Consider the following 17,151-nt stretch of genomic DNA (forward strand, 5'->3'; position numbering starts at 1 on the left):
CTCTCTCTCTCTCTCTCTCTCTCTCTCTCTCTCTCTCTCTCTCTCTCTCTCTCTTGCTCTCTCTCTTACACACACAAACACACACACACACACTAAAGAACATAATTTGGTAAAGCTTAGAAATAAAATTTCTAAGGTTAACATAATTTGACTGAGAAGCAAAGAGCCACTTTACTGTTGGATTGGTGTGAAATGGTCTCCAGATTGGGTGCCACTTTCAAAGGTTGTAGAACCTTTAGAACGTGGAACCTTGCTGGGGAAGTCAGTTACTGGGAGTGGGCCTTGAGATTTTAAAATTCAACTGAGCTTCCAACTCGTTTTCTACTTCCTAGACACCAGTGCAATGTGAACAGCTTGCATCCTCTTCCTGCTGTCATGCTTTCCTTGCCTGAAAAGTATAGTCTTTCCCATTATGAATGATCTTCTCAAACTATGAACTATAATAAACTTCCTTTTCCCCTTAAATGACTTGCTTTTGTCAGAGCAGCTTATCGGCAACAGAGGAGATAACAAACCCACAGTCCATCTTTTGGGTAGTATCATTCCACTGGCGGGGAGTGAAAAGAGTAAGGAAAGACAGAAAGTCTCATCAACATAACCACCTAAACGTGAACTGAACAAAGAAAACACCAATTGACTGCCAAAGTGCACAACTGAAAAGCCTATACAGGTCTCAACTGCACAAAGAACTGCAGCCACCTAAAAAAGGCTGAGACTGGGTGAAAATATTCATCCCCAGAAAAAAAGCACACAATTTTGATATCTAGTATCAAAATATCAGGCCTAAAAGTACACATACAAATAATAGTACACAGAACTGAGCAGGTTATATTTAGGGATGTATATGTATATGCATATACATATAGGCATATAATATATAACATTAATGAAAAATAAGAGGCCATGAATTTGAAAAAAAGAGTAAAGAAGAGTGTATAGGAAGGTTTGAAGGAAGGAAAAGGAAGTAAGAAAATGATGTAATTATATTATAACCATAAAAATAAAATGGGTAAAAATAAGATAAACATACTTGGTAGAGAGTTCCCAAGCACTTTCTGTTTCACAAGGCTGAGTAGGTAAGGGAGCATTGACTGATTCATTCTCTTAAGTACCATGCTTCCCAGGAAATGAGTTGGGGAAAAGCAATCAAAGCTATCTGTATATGCCACAAGTAAACACTAAGGTCACACAGATCAGATTCCATCTTCCATGTTCCCTAGGAATCCTTCTACAGCTCTGTCCATCCCTGCAAGAAAATCATGGAATAGCAAGAACAGGGCATGCTGGGAGATTTGACTCAACTCTCAATTGTGTCTTTTATATTTACATTCTTGAATTGATGATGTTTTAGAAAACAAGCTTTAAACTGGCTTTCAATTTGTATGCATACACTAATGTTGTTGATGCCCATTTGGAGATGAACAAAAACAAATAAATAAAGGCATTTGGCTGTTAACATCACTCTGAGGTGCACTGTAAGGAAGGGAAGTTTAAAGCAATGTTTACATTTGATTTCCTATGGGGAAGCTCTGAGCCAAACAAGGCAATGATTAGACCAGATTGGAGCTTAATGCTAATGCTTCTAGTTAGAATTGAAAGTAGCAGGTTAAAATATCTAGAGACCACTGAGAATTGCTTTTCTGTACAGCTAAACAGCTTTCTTCAAGATGAAATACTAACTAAATTGAAGTGGCACTCTTAACCCTCCCTGGAATTGATAAGGAACCTTAAGAGAATAGAGCCAGCATGCTGGGAATTAGCTAAGGAGTACTAAGGAACAGACCACAGAAGTAAGAAACACACTCAAGGGTGGGATGAGACAGTGAGTATGTTCACACTGGCCAATAAATTAACATGGTATGATGTATTTTCATTTTTCTTTTATTGAAATGAATAGATTACCAGAATATAAAATAAATCCATAGCAGATTGTCATAATGTAGTCTTTTTAATGTTCCTAAATTCCAGAAATAGAGAGAGAGCAGTATAAAAGTGGGGAGAGATGGGCCTATAGGAAACCATAGGAAATCTTCAAATTTTAAAAAGGCATCCAAACATTAGGGTGCTTACTTTTCTCTGCGTCAATGTGAAAAACAAAAATATTTTCTTTTTGTTAATTCTTGATCATAAATCAGAGAAAAGTTTTCCATGGTTTGAGGCATATTGCATACACATGCAATCAAGTAAGGAGTATAAAAATCACAGTGAGTATGTCTCATTTTGTGTAATTTTAATGTTTAAACTGCAGTGATGTGTGTTGCTAAATTAAAAATATCAGAGATAGAGAGGTAGTTCAGCAGTTAAGAACACTGGCTGATTTTCCAGGGATCCAAGTTCAATTCTCAGCACCTATATGGTGGGTCACAGCCATCTGTAACACCTGTTCCAGGAAATTTGATACACACTTTGGCCTCTGTGGGCACTAAGCATGCACATTATGCACATAGTTGTATGCAGGCAAAGAATTCATACCCTTAAAATAAAATCATTTAAAAATTTGAAAGTGACTATTACTCTTACTGTTTTTTATAAATAGAAATGAGACATAATCGAAACATGCAGTTCATATTGTTGCTGTGTTAGTTTAACATAGTTTTATCCTGTTATTTTAATATTCAAATTTAATGAAAACTGATAATGAAAAATATTCATCATCTATAAAGGAAATGTATACCTGTGATTATGAAACAAGAACCCATGCCAATTAGCTAATCCTGCATTTATCCTTAACTCTTTTGGAATATCAAAAAAAACTGTCCTCAGAAATTAACTTGGATTAAAGTGTGACCAATCTATTCTCTGTATCTTTATCACGCTAGCTAATAATTTCCAAGCCCGTATATTGTATAGTGAATTGTTTACTAATGTGCAGTCAAACATTTCTACACTAAAAACACAGAATACTTTAAATTTTTGTGTATGTCAAGATATAACAAGTGTAGAACTCTACCACTGAACTCATGTGTAGAACAGGATGAAGACACAAACATACTAACAATAGTGTGTAAAACTCCCAGTCTCTTGGATATAGTGTACAGGAACTGTGAATGAATTACTACCTTAGACTTGTGTTTACTCCCCAAAATAACTCATGTATTTGCAAATAGTCTACTACTCACCTATTAAAAACAATGAATTCATGAAATTTGCAGGCAAATGGTTGGAACTTGAAAATATCATCTTTAGGGAAGTAACTCAGTCACAAAAGAACACACATGGTATGCACTCACTGATAAGTGGATATTAGACCAAAATTTTGGAATACCCAAGATTCAATTCACAGACCATATGAAGCCCAAGAAGAAGGACCAAAGTGTGGGTGTTTCAGTGCTTCTTAGAAAGGGGAACAAAATACTCAAAGGAGGAAATATGGAGACAAAGTATGGAGCAGAGACTAAAGGAAAGGCCAGTCAGAGACTGCCTCACCTGGGGATCTATCCCATATACAGTCACCAAACCCTGCTGCTATTATGGATGCTGGGAAGTGCTTGGTGAAGGGGGCCTGATATAGCTGTCTCCTGGGAGGTTCTGCCAGAGTCTGACAAATACAGAGGCAGAAGCTCACAGCCAACCCCTGGACTGAGTTCAGGGTCCCAGATGGAAGAGTTGGAGAAGGGACTGAAGGATCCGAAGGGGTTTGCAGCACCATGGAAGGAGCAACAGTGTCAACTGGTCAGATACTCTGGAGGTCCTGGGGACTGGACTCCCAACCAAAGAGTACACATAGAAGGACCCATGACTCCGGATGCATATGTGGCAGAGGATGGCCTTGTTGGACATCAGTGAGAAGAGTAGCCCTTGGGCCTGAGGGTGTTAGTGCCCCAATGTAGGGGAATGCCATGTCAGGAAGACAGAAATGGGTGGGTGAGTGGGGGATAGGATAGGAGGTTTCTGAAAGGGAGACCTGCAAAGGGGAAAATATTTGAAATGTAAATAAAGAAAATATCCAATAAAAAAATTCACTTATCTTGCCTTCCTGGTCTTAAACATTCTAAACAAAGGTGCTCAGACTTTAGCCTTAGCTTGTACTCTCATACTAAATGTTCTACACTGTTCAATATAATTGCTTCAAATGCAGTTTGAATTACAAGTAACCTCAAAACACAGATTTAATTAACTATAATATTCTATGAAACCCTTATGATCTTTCTGACAAACTGATAAATTTTTATTCATTAACTTACCTGTATAACAAAATCTCTTTTGGAAATGTGCCTCTAAATGTTAGTCTATAATAACTATTTGGAAAGCTATTACTTTCAGGCTAACCTTGCCAATTTTGTAAAAAAATTATATTAAAACACAACCATACATAAACATAAGTGTGTGTTTTGTGCTGAATAAACTAAGTTGAATATTTCTTTAAAGATTGTATAACTCAGCAGGCTTCACATAGTCATCACCCAGACTTTCTTGGATAGAGTTTGTCTAGTCTTGTCCTAGATCAAATAAATGAAAATGTAATGTTTAACAAAAGACTCCCATTTTTTAAATTTCTTGCTTTTTGTTAGTCAGCTTTCATTCATTAAAACAAAGTCTCTGTGGTAATCAAGCAAAATACTAATAAAAATTAATATTAAAATACTGATTAAAGTCTACTTCACAGTTTGAAGGTTTTAGTTTAGGATCATGTTTCCCTTTTCTTTTGGGTAGGTAGGAACATGTCATATTTTAAACTGCAAAAGAATCTACTTGCCAAGTTGCAGCTTGTAACCAAAGAGAAACAAAGTTACACAGGTGATGAGTATCTGAAAATCATCTCAGGGGCATGTACAAATCTCATCAAAGGACTTCCAGATACACCATCTTTTAAAGAATGCAGCAGCTCCCAACATCATGAGATCTAAATCTCTCCCTTTTTCTCTCTCTGTTTCTGTCTGTCTGTCTGTCCATCTGTCTGTCTCTGTCTCTCTGTCTGTGTCTATCTGTGTGTCTCTCTATTTCTTTTTCTTTCACCATTCTGTACCTAGAAATACTTTGAAGTAATTGTCACTGGGCTCTCAACTATTTTGTATTATATAATTTATAATTTTCAATCCCTGATAAAGGCATTTTACTTTAAATTTATGTAATGGAATTCTTCAACAGAAAAAAAAAAACAAATACAAAACAAAACCTCTTTCATTTCCACATTTGTGAAGTTTTCATTCACTGAGACCACATGTAGCAATCAATCATCTCAGTCATGAATATCATACATTTTCATGTTTTGTTTGTATCCAGCTGTCAACTGCTATCACACAGCATTATCAGCAAGAGGTGTGTGCCCAGCAAGCTCTCAATTACAGCATATTAAGGACACATTAAAAGTAATTTCATTTTCACTCATGTTATATCATCACAGCTATATTATGCTGTTTTACATTATTTATTGTCATCATTATCATCATCGTCATCATCATCACCATCACTATCACCAGCATCACTACAAACAGTATTTTGAGACAGGGCCTGATACAATTCAAGCTGTCCTTGAACTCTCACATAGCCAAGATAACCACGGATTTTTTTTTTAAATCTTCACTTATGCCTCTGCTTCCCATGGGCGTGCACTACAATATCCAGGTAATTCTGATGATTAAAACATATTAATTTGGTTCCTTCTGGTCTGTCTGGGCTGGTGTCCTGAGCAGACTTTGGGCACAAGCTCCACAGCCAGTCCCACAACACACAGAGGAAGCCCCACTCCCAGGTGATCTAACAAGCCCAGGATCAAAGGATGCCAGAATCACAGGATCACAGAGACAGCTTGACTCTGAGGAGTTCTGACACAACCAGGATCACAGGAAGGACAGGCTCCAGTCAGATTTAGAAAGGGCAGGTAGCTTTAGAGATAACCAGATGGCTGGGGGGCAATCGTAAGAAAATTAACAACACAAACCAAGGTCACTTGACATCATCAGAACCCAATTCTCCCACCATAGCAAGTCCTAGACACACCATCACACCAGAAAAGCAAGATTCAGATATAAAATCACTTCTCATGATGATGATACAGGACTTTAAGAAAAACCTCAAAGAAATACAAGAGAACACAGGTAAAGAACTAGATGCCCTTCAAGAGGAAACACAAAAATCCTTTAAAGAACTACAGGAAAACACAAACAGGTGAAGGAAATGAGCAAAACCATCCAGAATCTAAAAATGGAAATAGAAACAATAAAGAAAACAGAAAGAGAGACAAATCTGGCCATACAAAACCTAGGAAAGAAATCAGGAGGCATAGATGCAAACATCACCAACAGAATACAAGAGATAGAAGAGAGAATCTCAGTGGCAGAAGACACCATACAAAACATTGACACAAGAGTCAAAGAAAATGCAAAAAGCAAAAAGCTCCTATCCCAAAATATCCAGGAAATCCAGGACGCAATGAGAAAACCAAAACTAAGGATAGTAGGTATAGAAGAGAGTGAAGATTTCCAATGCAATGGGTCAGTAAATATCTTCAACAAAATTATAGAAGAAAACTCCACTAACCTATAGAAAGAGATGCCCATGAACATATAAGAAGCCCACAGAACTCCAAATAGACTGGACCAGAAAAGAAATTGCTCTGGTCACATAATAATCAAAACACCAAATGCACTAAACAAAGAAAGAATTTTAAAAGCAGTAAGGGGGAAAAGGCAAGTAACATATAAAGGCAGGCCTATCAGAATTCTCAGCAGAGACTATGAAAGCTAGAAGATCCTGGGCAGATGTCATAAAGACCCTACAAGAACACAAATGCCAGCCCATGCTACTATACCCAGCAAAACTCTCAATTACCATAGATGGAGAAAACAAGATATTCCATGACAAAACAAAATTTGCACAATATCTTTCCACAAATCCAGCCCTACAAAGGATAATAGATGGAAAACATCAACATAAGGAGCAAAACTACACCCTAGAAGAAGCAAGAAGGTAATCTTTCAACAAATCTACACAAACCTAATTCCACCTCTTACAACAAAAACAACAGGAAGTGACAATTACTTTTTCTTAACATATTAATATGAAAATTAATATTACAAACATATCCTAATCAATTGAAATCCAATACTATGAGGAATTAGAAATGTATTGATTGTCATCCAATGGTCTCTCTAATTTGGTAATTGGAGAAACAGGTCTAATATTATAAAATCTATATACACTCTCAGCTTGTTTGTTTGTGTCTTGCTGTGTACAACATAAGGGTCTTGAAATCTTGCTTCTCCTATCTCAGCCTCTCTATTATTAGTATTGTTTGTTTCATGTCTTTACACTATACTATGGTTTCCAGAACAACTTATATATTTAAAAAGTATTTATATATCCAAAATAAACATTGGCAATTAACTAGGGAGGTGGCTTGTAAGAGGACAACAAACTGAAACTGAATGCTTTGCTTGATATTTGTAACTCTTGTATCAAGTTTGAAGAAGAGGACTTTATAAGTTACTCTTTCTCTGAGATGGATGCTTTTCCAAATTATCACAGCTAATGAACCAAATTCTTAGCCTCACCTAATGTCTGTGCCACCCTCCAAGCAGAACCATTGTTCATTTAAACAGTAGGTGAATGACTTCTGGATAGACCATCTTAATACCTACACCATTTCTTAAATAAATGTAACCTGTTCTCTGTGGGCTGAGAATGAAGTCACTCAAGTCAAATAGCTTTGAACATAGCAGGAAGTCTGTATCCAAAAATTGTGCCTACAATTAATTTCTTGGCGCAACAGAACTATCAACTCTCAGCTTAGCTACGATGGAGGTAAAATCCTTTGGTGATGTGAGGGTCATTTAAGTAGAGCCTTGTTATATTGAAATCCAATGTCTTAAAATTATTCTCATTTTGGGCTTGTACCACAGCAAGAGCCAAGATTTTAAACTCTACTAAATACAAAACAAACAAAAAGATTTTATATATTTATGTTCATTTAAGAAAATACTAGTAGTGATGTATTATTTTTAAGTATACAGTTAATATGTTTGGAGTTATTTAAAATTTATATTGAGAAAAATGTATTTTCACTATTTCTGTAGATGAGCATGTACATAAGATTTAAATTGATTGTTGTTTTATATCAACCTTTTATAATACTTATTTTTATTGTTATAATATTTTACAAATTTTGAGGAATATGACAAAAAGATATTGTAGGTATTGAAGGGGGTCTCTGGGAGTAGTGGGGTACAAACGGGAAACAAGAGTGTGATTTAATTCTATTACTTAAAATATGTTTTTAAATGTTAACACATTCAGATAAAATGTTTAGATGAAAAAAAAGAAAGCATAAAAAAATAAAATACATCAATAAAATACATATAAATGATTTTAAAAAATGTATTAATTCTAACTGGATCTGTAAGCAACAACAAAAAATGGTTTTGTTTTTCTTTGTTTGCTTGTTTACTGAGTCATAATCAGTGTTTGATATCTCATAAAAACATTTTGGCTGTAAGTGTGCTGGAATATTAAACAACAGATCAATAATTTCCATCACTCCATTACAATTTTACTTGTGCCACTGCTATTTTCTTCTATATTTCAATAATGAGGAATATAGTATATCACTTGTCATCATCAGCATCCTCCTCTTCCTCCTTCTCCTCATCCTTTATTCGAGTATTAACAGAGAATTTATGGAAACTTAAAACACACCCAGTTTAAGTAGAAGGGACAGTGTTGAGATGTAAATGGTCAAATTACATGGCCCATGTATCAGGAAGTGCAGTTTATGGTTTCACAGCTATTTGGAACCACATTGCTAATGAAGCAATTTGCTCAGTGTCCAATTCCATTTCACTTTCTGTCATCAGCCAAGACAGGATGCCACAGACAGGCCACTGTGTATTAGCACTTTGTCTTTGCTGAGATCCCCACTTAAATCAGAACTATTTTTATTTTTGCTGTGGGTGATGCCACAGGTGAAAGACAATCATGATGGGCATTTCTAAATGTTTTCACTAGGAAGTTATCATTGAAAAGGACAAAGGAGAGAACATTCCCAGATGAACAGATTTATAAGGCTTAGAAATTTAGTTAGCATGGGGTCAGGCATGCCTTAGCAATATCCAGAATCACAGAAAGTAAACCTGGCAAACTTACAGAATGCAACAATAAGAAGACAAAGGTAAACATGGGAGTTCACAGTACTGTTAGTAAATATTTAAGGGAAAGAGTTGATGTATTCACAATCAATGCCTGTTGGCTTTAAATGAATGGACCTTACTATTTAAGCAAAAAGCAACAATCAGAAACCTCTCTGTCTTTTCCCCTTTCTCCTCTTCTTTTGAGTAATTCACAATAATTTTATGTCTATTTTCTCAAAAAATACTAAAAGTATTCACAATCAATCATACAAAACAGAACTTATAAAATATCAAAACTACAGTACACTGTTGACAATGAAGTATCAGATTTACATATTATTAAAATGAGTTTAATATTTTACAATTTTTATCTAATAGTTTTAAAAGGACTTCATATCAGTTCCTTCTCTTTTTTTCTCATCTGAGAAAAATAGATGTTATGTTTTTCTGATTAAAAATCCATATGTTAGGGTCTCCCCCACCCATGTGCAATCAGTTTTCTCCTCCTCACCTGGGGCACAGAGATCAATGCAAGCAAAAGACAATGGGCTCCACCAGTGAGAGATAACCAACTCAGGCTTTAAACCTATGTACTGAAAAGTATAAAAGTGTGTGCTTTTGTTCCTGGGGGTCACCTTTACTCTGAATGCAGGAGGACCCCAGTATACTCGTTCAATAAAAACCTCATGCAAATTGCAGTGATCTCCCTCCTGATTCTTTGTGAGTGGGGCACCCACACTGAATTTAACACTGGTTTTGTTAATATTATTTATGTCTTGGTGTTGATTCAGCTAGTATACTGAGAAAATACAGTTTTTCAGCAGACTTCCTAGTTCTCTGGCTCTTCCACTCATTCTGCCCTTTCTTCTGCTATGTTCCCTGAGCACAGTGTAGAGGTTGTGTTGAAGATGTACCAATTGAGGTTGGACAACTGATGTTCTATTGCTTTTTGCATTTTGAGCAGTTATGAATTTCCATCTGCTACAAAGCTTCTTTGATGATGGGTGAGATCTATTTATACCCATAAGCATTAGTTTTTAGAATGCAATAAGAAATTCTATTAGCTGCTTTTGTAATTTTTAGACTTTCTGTACTAGGAAGTCATTATCAACCTTGAAAATATTGTCTGGAAGAGCTAAGTTTAAGTTCTTAAATGCAAGTTGTTTCATGTCCTGTTTTCTTTGCATAATCTTATTAGTCTTTGTACCACAGAAATAGGCTAAGAAAACAAGGTTGACATTGGCTTTCCTAGCTGGTAGGTAGCGGTCAGGAAAGCAATTTACACAGCTTCATAGGCCATCCTAAACGCTTTATTCTAGTTCAGCACTTACCAGTAGATTAGAAGAGAGGTCTACATGGCAAAAACTAATTCTTGCTGAACTGAGCATGTGCAGGGTACCACACATTGGCTTAAGAACTCTACATTAATTATTTCATTGAATCTTTAGAAAACTCTACATGGCAGCCTCAATACTGACTTTTCCAGTTATGACAGAAAGAAGGACCCAGGAAGAGAATCTCAGGACAAAGTTCAACTCAAGCTTTCACCAAACTGTGGTGTATGGAAAGTGGTTACATCAGACATTTTCTGGTTGTCTTAGTCAGGGTTTCTATTCTTGCACAAACATCATGACCAAGAAGCAAGTTGGGGAGGAAAGGGTTTTATTCGGCTTACTTCCATATTGCTGTTTATCACCAAGGAAGTCAGGACTGGAACTCAAGCAGGTCAGGAAGCAGGAGCTGATGCAGAGGCCTTGGAGTGATGCTCCTTACTGGCTTGCTTCTCCTGGCTTGCTCAGCCTGCTCTCTTATAGAACCCAAGACCTCCAGCCCAGGGATGGCACCACCCACAAGGGGCCCTACCCCCTTGATCACTAATTGAGAAAATGCCCCACAGCTGGATCTCATGGAGGCACTTCCCCAACTGAAGCTCCCTTCTGTGATAACTCCAGCCTGTATCAAGTTGACACACAAAACTAGCCAGTACAATTGACCCCTTGTCAACTTGACACACAAACACAAAACTATTAAGCCTCAACCCTTACTTTCTCATTCATCCCCAAGATCTAAAGTCCCACAGTCTTTACATATTAAAAGTTCAATCTATTTAAAATGTCCAATATCTTTTAAAATTCAAAGTCTCTTAACTGTGGACTTCACTAAAATATATTCTTCCTTAAAGAGGGAAAAATATCAGGGCACAGTCACAATCAAAAGCAAAACCAATGTCTGGGATCCAACTCATGATCTTCTGGGATCCTCTAAGGGCTTAACCAGTCACTTCTCTAGCTCTGCCCTTTGCAGCACACAGCTTGTCTTCTGGGCTCCAGACGCCTGTACTCCACTGCTTCTGCTGTCCTTGGTGGTCATTGTCTGGTACTGGCATTCCCAAAACACTGCTATAACTAGGCTTTACCAATAGACTCTCATAGACTGACTTCACGGTGCCAAGCCTCAACTCCTTTGCATGACACCTTCAGTCCTGGGCCATCAATTGCAAACTGAGGCTGCACCTTCACCTATGGCCTTCCATGGCCTCTCACTATGTGAGCCTCAGCTGCTCTTCATGACCCCTTCTTGGTTTCAAAACCAGTAGTACCTGGGTGACTCTTACACATTAAAAAGTCCTGCTGCATCACAAGGTACAACCTTGGCTATCTCTGGAACAAAGCCTCTTTGTGCTCTCAGAAAACACTTCCCAGAAGATGTCACCTCAATGATGCTGGTCTCTTCTTAATCACCGCTAAATTCTTAGCTCCAGCTAACCAGCATCAATAGTCCCGGTAATGCAAAGTTTTCACTTTAGTAGTTCTGGTATCTTATTAATCACAGCTGATACTTCAGCTCCAGCTAACCAGAACCACAGAATCTTCACAATCAAACAACATGGCCCTGATAAGAGTCTTTAATCTTCCCTCTGAAATTTCACAAGCCAGGTCTCCATCTTCTGCACTGTTCTCAACATGGTCTTCCAAGCTCCTACAGAACATCCCACAGAGTTATTAACAATTAGTGGCTCTTCTAGCTCAAAGTTCCAAAGTCCTTACACAATCCTCCCCAAAACATGGTCAGGTTGTCACAGGAATAGCCCACTATGCTGGTACCAATTTTGTATTAGTCAGGGTTTCTATTCCTGCACAAACATCATGACCAAGAAGCAAGTTGGGGAGGAAAGGGTTTATTCAGCTTACTTCCATATTGCTGTTTATCACCAAGGAAGTCAGGACTGGAACTCAAGCAGGTCTGGAAGCTGGAGCTGATGCAGGGGCCTTGGAGTGATGTTCCTTACTGGCTTGTTTCTCCTGGCTTGCTCAGCCTGCTCTCTTATAGAACCCAAGACCTCCAGCCCAGGGATGGCACCACACACAAGGGGCCCTACCCCTTGATCACTAATTGAGAAAATGCCCACACCTGGACCTCGTGGAGGCACTTCCCCAACTGAAGCTCCCTTCTGTGATAACTCCAGCCTATGTCAAGTTGACACACAAAACTAGCCAGTACACTGGTTTTGAGCAAACATTTTCAGCTGTCCAATAGTCTAAAATATTTGCAATGTTCCTTGAACAGGAACTGCAAACCCTTTTTCTAGTCAAGGATGGATATGTACAAACTATAGAGGAAAATGATTCGTCCTTTGGGTTTCCACAGTACACACAGACACACACACACACACACACACACACACACACACACATACACACAGACTAATATGCATGTGAAAGACCCCCAGAACTGGGGAGATCCTTACTCCTCTGGGGATGACGTGACCACCCAATGACTCACGAGAGACCGAACTTCCTGCAATCATATGAGGTTTATTGGGGATACTGGTACTGGAGTCGATCTTGTGACCATGCTGGCCAGAGGAGTTCGACCCCGAACACAAGAAGTGAGGGGTATTTAAGGGAAAAACCACAAGCTGGGGGGTGGGGTGGAGAGAGGGTTACCAAGGAAACAGAACATAAAAACAGTGAAAAATTTTAGAGGGACCCAGCCCAAGGTATTCAGTAGGGAGGGGAACATATTCATTCTAGGAATGTAATCTTCATCTACTGGTTGACAGGGTGGAGAGTCTCATAAACCAGTAGACCTTCATTCCTAGTTCTGCCCTCATTGTGGATCATTCAGGAGGGGTAGGTATCGGGAACCAGAACCCTGAGGCTCTGAGTTAGCCAAATTCCTGGAACTAGCTACTCCACCTTTTTTGGCTTGTTACAGAGGTTTTCCATGCCCCCTTTTAGGTAAAAGTTACACATTATACATACATTTCTATTAAATGCCCTCATTTTAAATTCTAAGATTCTCCAGCCTTTCACATGCACGTACTCACACTCATCCAGGCACAGAAATATATGCATACACATGTATGTTTACACACACATACACAAACTAGGAGTAGTAATTTTCAGTCTTAAGAATTAACAGCATAGAAATGCCTATCTGCCACTCACACTTTGTGTTACGTCAGTTTAGGAGGCAAAAGCTTCAAGGAAGCCAGTCTCCTGCATTGTCTCCTTGGCATTTCCTAACTCAGAGGTAGCCCAGATATGTCCTTGCGAACTTGCGTACTAGGTGCCCTTCAAGATATGATTCATTTATAACTAAATAAAATTGGATGTTGCCTTCTGACTGGCACTCACTGATGTTCCAATACCCTAATCTTTGCTGAGCCAAACCTTGGCCTGGAATTTCATAAAGAATATAATAAAATGTAAAGAATGTTACCCATTTTGTAAAGAATTAAAGAATGTTACCCATTCAGACTAATTGCCTCTGGCATTGTTAGGGAAATAATGACGGGAATAGGGCATTATAGTTTGCTGAGTGGTCACAGGGCAAGTTTAACTAAAATCCTCATCTCAGTCCACATATGGCAGACCACATTAGATTTGCAGCAGAATCATTCCCAGGAACTAGATTATTGTTTTGTTTTGGGTAAAGTTAGCAAGAATAGGTTCCCTGGGGCATACCTCCCTTGGCTAGCTCAGAAAATTAGCATAGCTAGGGCTTTACCAAGGCTGGCCAGCTGTAGCCTATACAATAGACTAAATGGGAACTATTTGTACCTGGCTTCTAAGATCAAGATAACCTTTCCTTAGTCAAAGCTGACTTTCTTTCATATTGCAACCTTTGCTTAGTTCCTGCCAATTTACATATATATACTTTGGTGCAGATCCATTGTGCTTCCATCAGCCTTGATGTACCTATACCTTGACTGATGTACCCTGACCACTGTGCCACCCAACTTTTCTCTCCCTTTTGTATTAACTATAAAAACCTGATGCCATATTTGAGAATTACATTCAGATTATGTACTTGTGTCGTGTCTGTCTGTCATTTCTTTGTCAATGCTTTGTCCACCTGTACCAGAACCCTGTTTCCTCGTGGGTTGAAGGAGGCCTAGACTGGCTGGCCCGCAGCAGCTATACATCATTTGTTCCTGTGTCTTCTTGACTCATATTCAAGACAATAATTTACAGCTTATAGATAAATCTTTATGAATTAAAATTGTTTTAATATGCCCATAAACCAAAACATCTCATCATCTAAAACACTAAAGTAAGATATTAGAAATAAATATATATATTTCATTATGAAATTAAAAAATACATCATAGAAATATTCTCAAAAATTAATGTTTGTAGATGACTAGAAAGCAATATAAATATTTACCAAAATGTAACATTTCAAACTCTGAGTAGGATGATAGGTGGTCACAGACAGGCTTGAATGTATGAGGTATAACTATAATTTTAGAGAGATTACTTATTATTTTTAATTTTTTAAAAATCTATTTTACAGTCCAGATTTTATCCTCTTCCTGGCATGTCCTCCAACTGTTCCACATCCCATACCTCCACTCCCCCATCTCCATGTGTATGTTCCCAATGAAAGACCTCCAGAATTGGGGGAATCCTTACTCAAGTCTCAGAATGACGCGACCACCCAATGACTCACGAGAGACCAAACTTTCTGTAATCACATGAGGTTTATTCCAGATCTGGGGTAGAACTCATAGCCTGGCAGGCCAGAGGGGTTCGACCACGAGCACGAGGAATAAGTGATATTTAAAGGGAAAAACCACAAACTAGGGGGGTGAAAGGGTTACCAGGGAAACATAACAAGAGAACAATGGAAAATTCCAAAGGAACCCACTACCTAACTGAGTCAGGTCACAAGGAAGTCATCCTGCACACTCATTGTCTAGAGGAATGTGGTTTGGTCAATGCTATCTTCTTAATGGCTGACCGCACCTAGGACTAATTAGATAACTTATATCCTGTTTCTGGAACTGACCAGTCCACCTTCCTGGCTCTTGACAGAGACTTCCTATGCCTTTTTAAAGTAAAGGTTCAACATTATACATACATTTCTATTAAATGCCCTCATTTTAAATTCTAAGAGTTTCCAGCCTTTCACCCACCTCCCAACTCCATACTCCTCATCCTACAAGACTTCCCAACTCCCTGGGGCCTCCAGTCTCTTGAGGGTTAGATGCATCTTCTCTCACTAAGGCCAAACCAGACAGTCCTCTGCTGTACATGTTTGGGATCTCATATTAGCTGGTATATGCTGCCTGGTTGGTGGCTCAGTGTCTGAGAGATCTTGGGGGCGGGGGTCCTCTGACACTATTACTGAGGCTATGGTGTGCTCACAAAAAGGAGTCTATCATGATTGCCCTCATAAAGACCCAACAAGCAGCTGAAACAGTCAGATGCAAATATTTACACCCAATCAATGGACAGAAGCTGCTGACCCCTGTAGTTGAACTAGGGAAAAGCTGGAAGATTACTTATTTTTAAATATGTTCATTTAATTTAAAGTCAAAGTAATATATGAAAAGATATTATATTTTTAAATAGATGCTGTAAGAATTGAGCAAACAGGGATAACTCATAAAAATACCAAAGTGCAAGGAAAGAGCAAGGAATGTTCATTAAGCCTAAAGACAAAGAGCTTCAGAAGGGTTTACAGAGAAAACACCCATCCCCAAGAAATACCCGGTTCCAGAAAATGTTCCCAGGAGGGTGGATCTCCCCCTACCCCTCCTATGTGCAACTGGTATCTACTCCTCACCTGGAGGAGAAAGGTCAATAGAAACAAAAGGACAATGGGAAAGATAAAGTGTAGGCAACCCATGTTGTAAATTGTAACCAGCCCAGATTGTAAGCTGTAAAACTCTGTTCTGAAAAGGTATAAAAAATTAGAGCTTTGTTTCCTTGGGGTCACCTTTGCTCCAAATGCAAGAAAACCCCAGTATACTGGATCAATAAAAACCTCATGCTAATTGCATAGATCTCCATCCCTGTTTCTTTGCAAGAGGGGCACCCACACCAAATTTAACCATGCCCTAAGCCTTTTATAGCAATATAATAACATAATGAAGAATCACTGGATTCTGTGTCAATAATTTTAAGCCATTTAAAATACATCCCCTGATATGTTCACATATTAATAATTTTGTAAATAAAATATTTACAATTTTTATTTTAATTACAAAATTCCAACCCTCATTTCTTAAACCTGTAACAAGAATGCAGATGTACACAAATATACAAACACACATGCACACAGCATAAATACACACATGTACACATGCTATGCATCCATATATGCATACACAAAGAACATGCATATACACATACTTCCTTCCTGGTGTTAGAGTTAGTACAAAGCAATTTTCTGCTAAATCAATAGCACATGTGTTTATTATATAGCTATATGAATAATACCTGTCACTTAGTCATGCTTAGTCTATTGATTATATACCCCTTTTTACAGATGGACCTTGTCTAGAGTTAATAAGAGGTTTTGTTCTCATTTGCTTAATTGCCTAGTATATACCAATCATCAATTCCACCAGTCTCTCCAAAATATGTTATCTTGAAATACATTCATGTAACATTCTTTCCTTTCATGCCTTAGGATGACTGTATGGGTTAGACCCTATGTTTTCATTCTCCCCGTGACTTTTATTGCTGCATTTCCTTTCACACGACCTATAATATTCTCTTAATCGACTACTAGCTCTTACCTAGTTTTATTTCCTACACTTTCTTACTTGTTTCTTCATTTTGGAAACCTC

This window comes from Mastomys coucha, unplaced genomic scaffold (assembly GCF_008632895.1).
Source record: "Mastomys coucha isolate ucsf_1 unplaced genomic scaffold, UCSF_Mcou_1 pScaffold22, whole genome shotgun sequence".
Taxonomy (NCBI): Eukaryota; Metazoa; Chordata; class Mammalia; order Rodentia; family Muridae; genus Mastomys; species Mastomys coucha.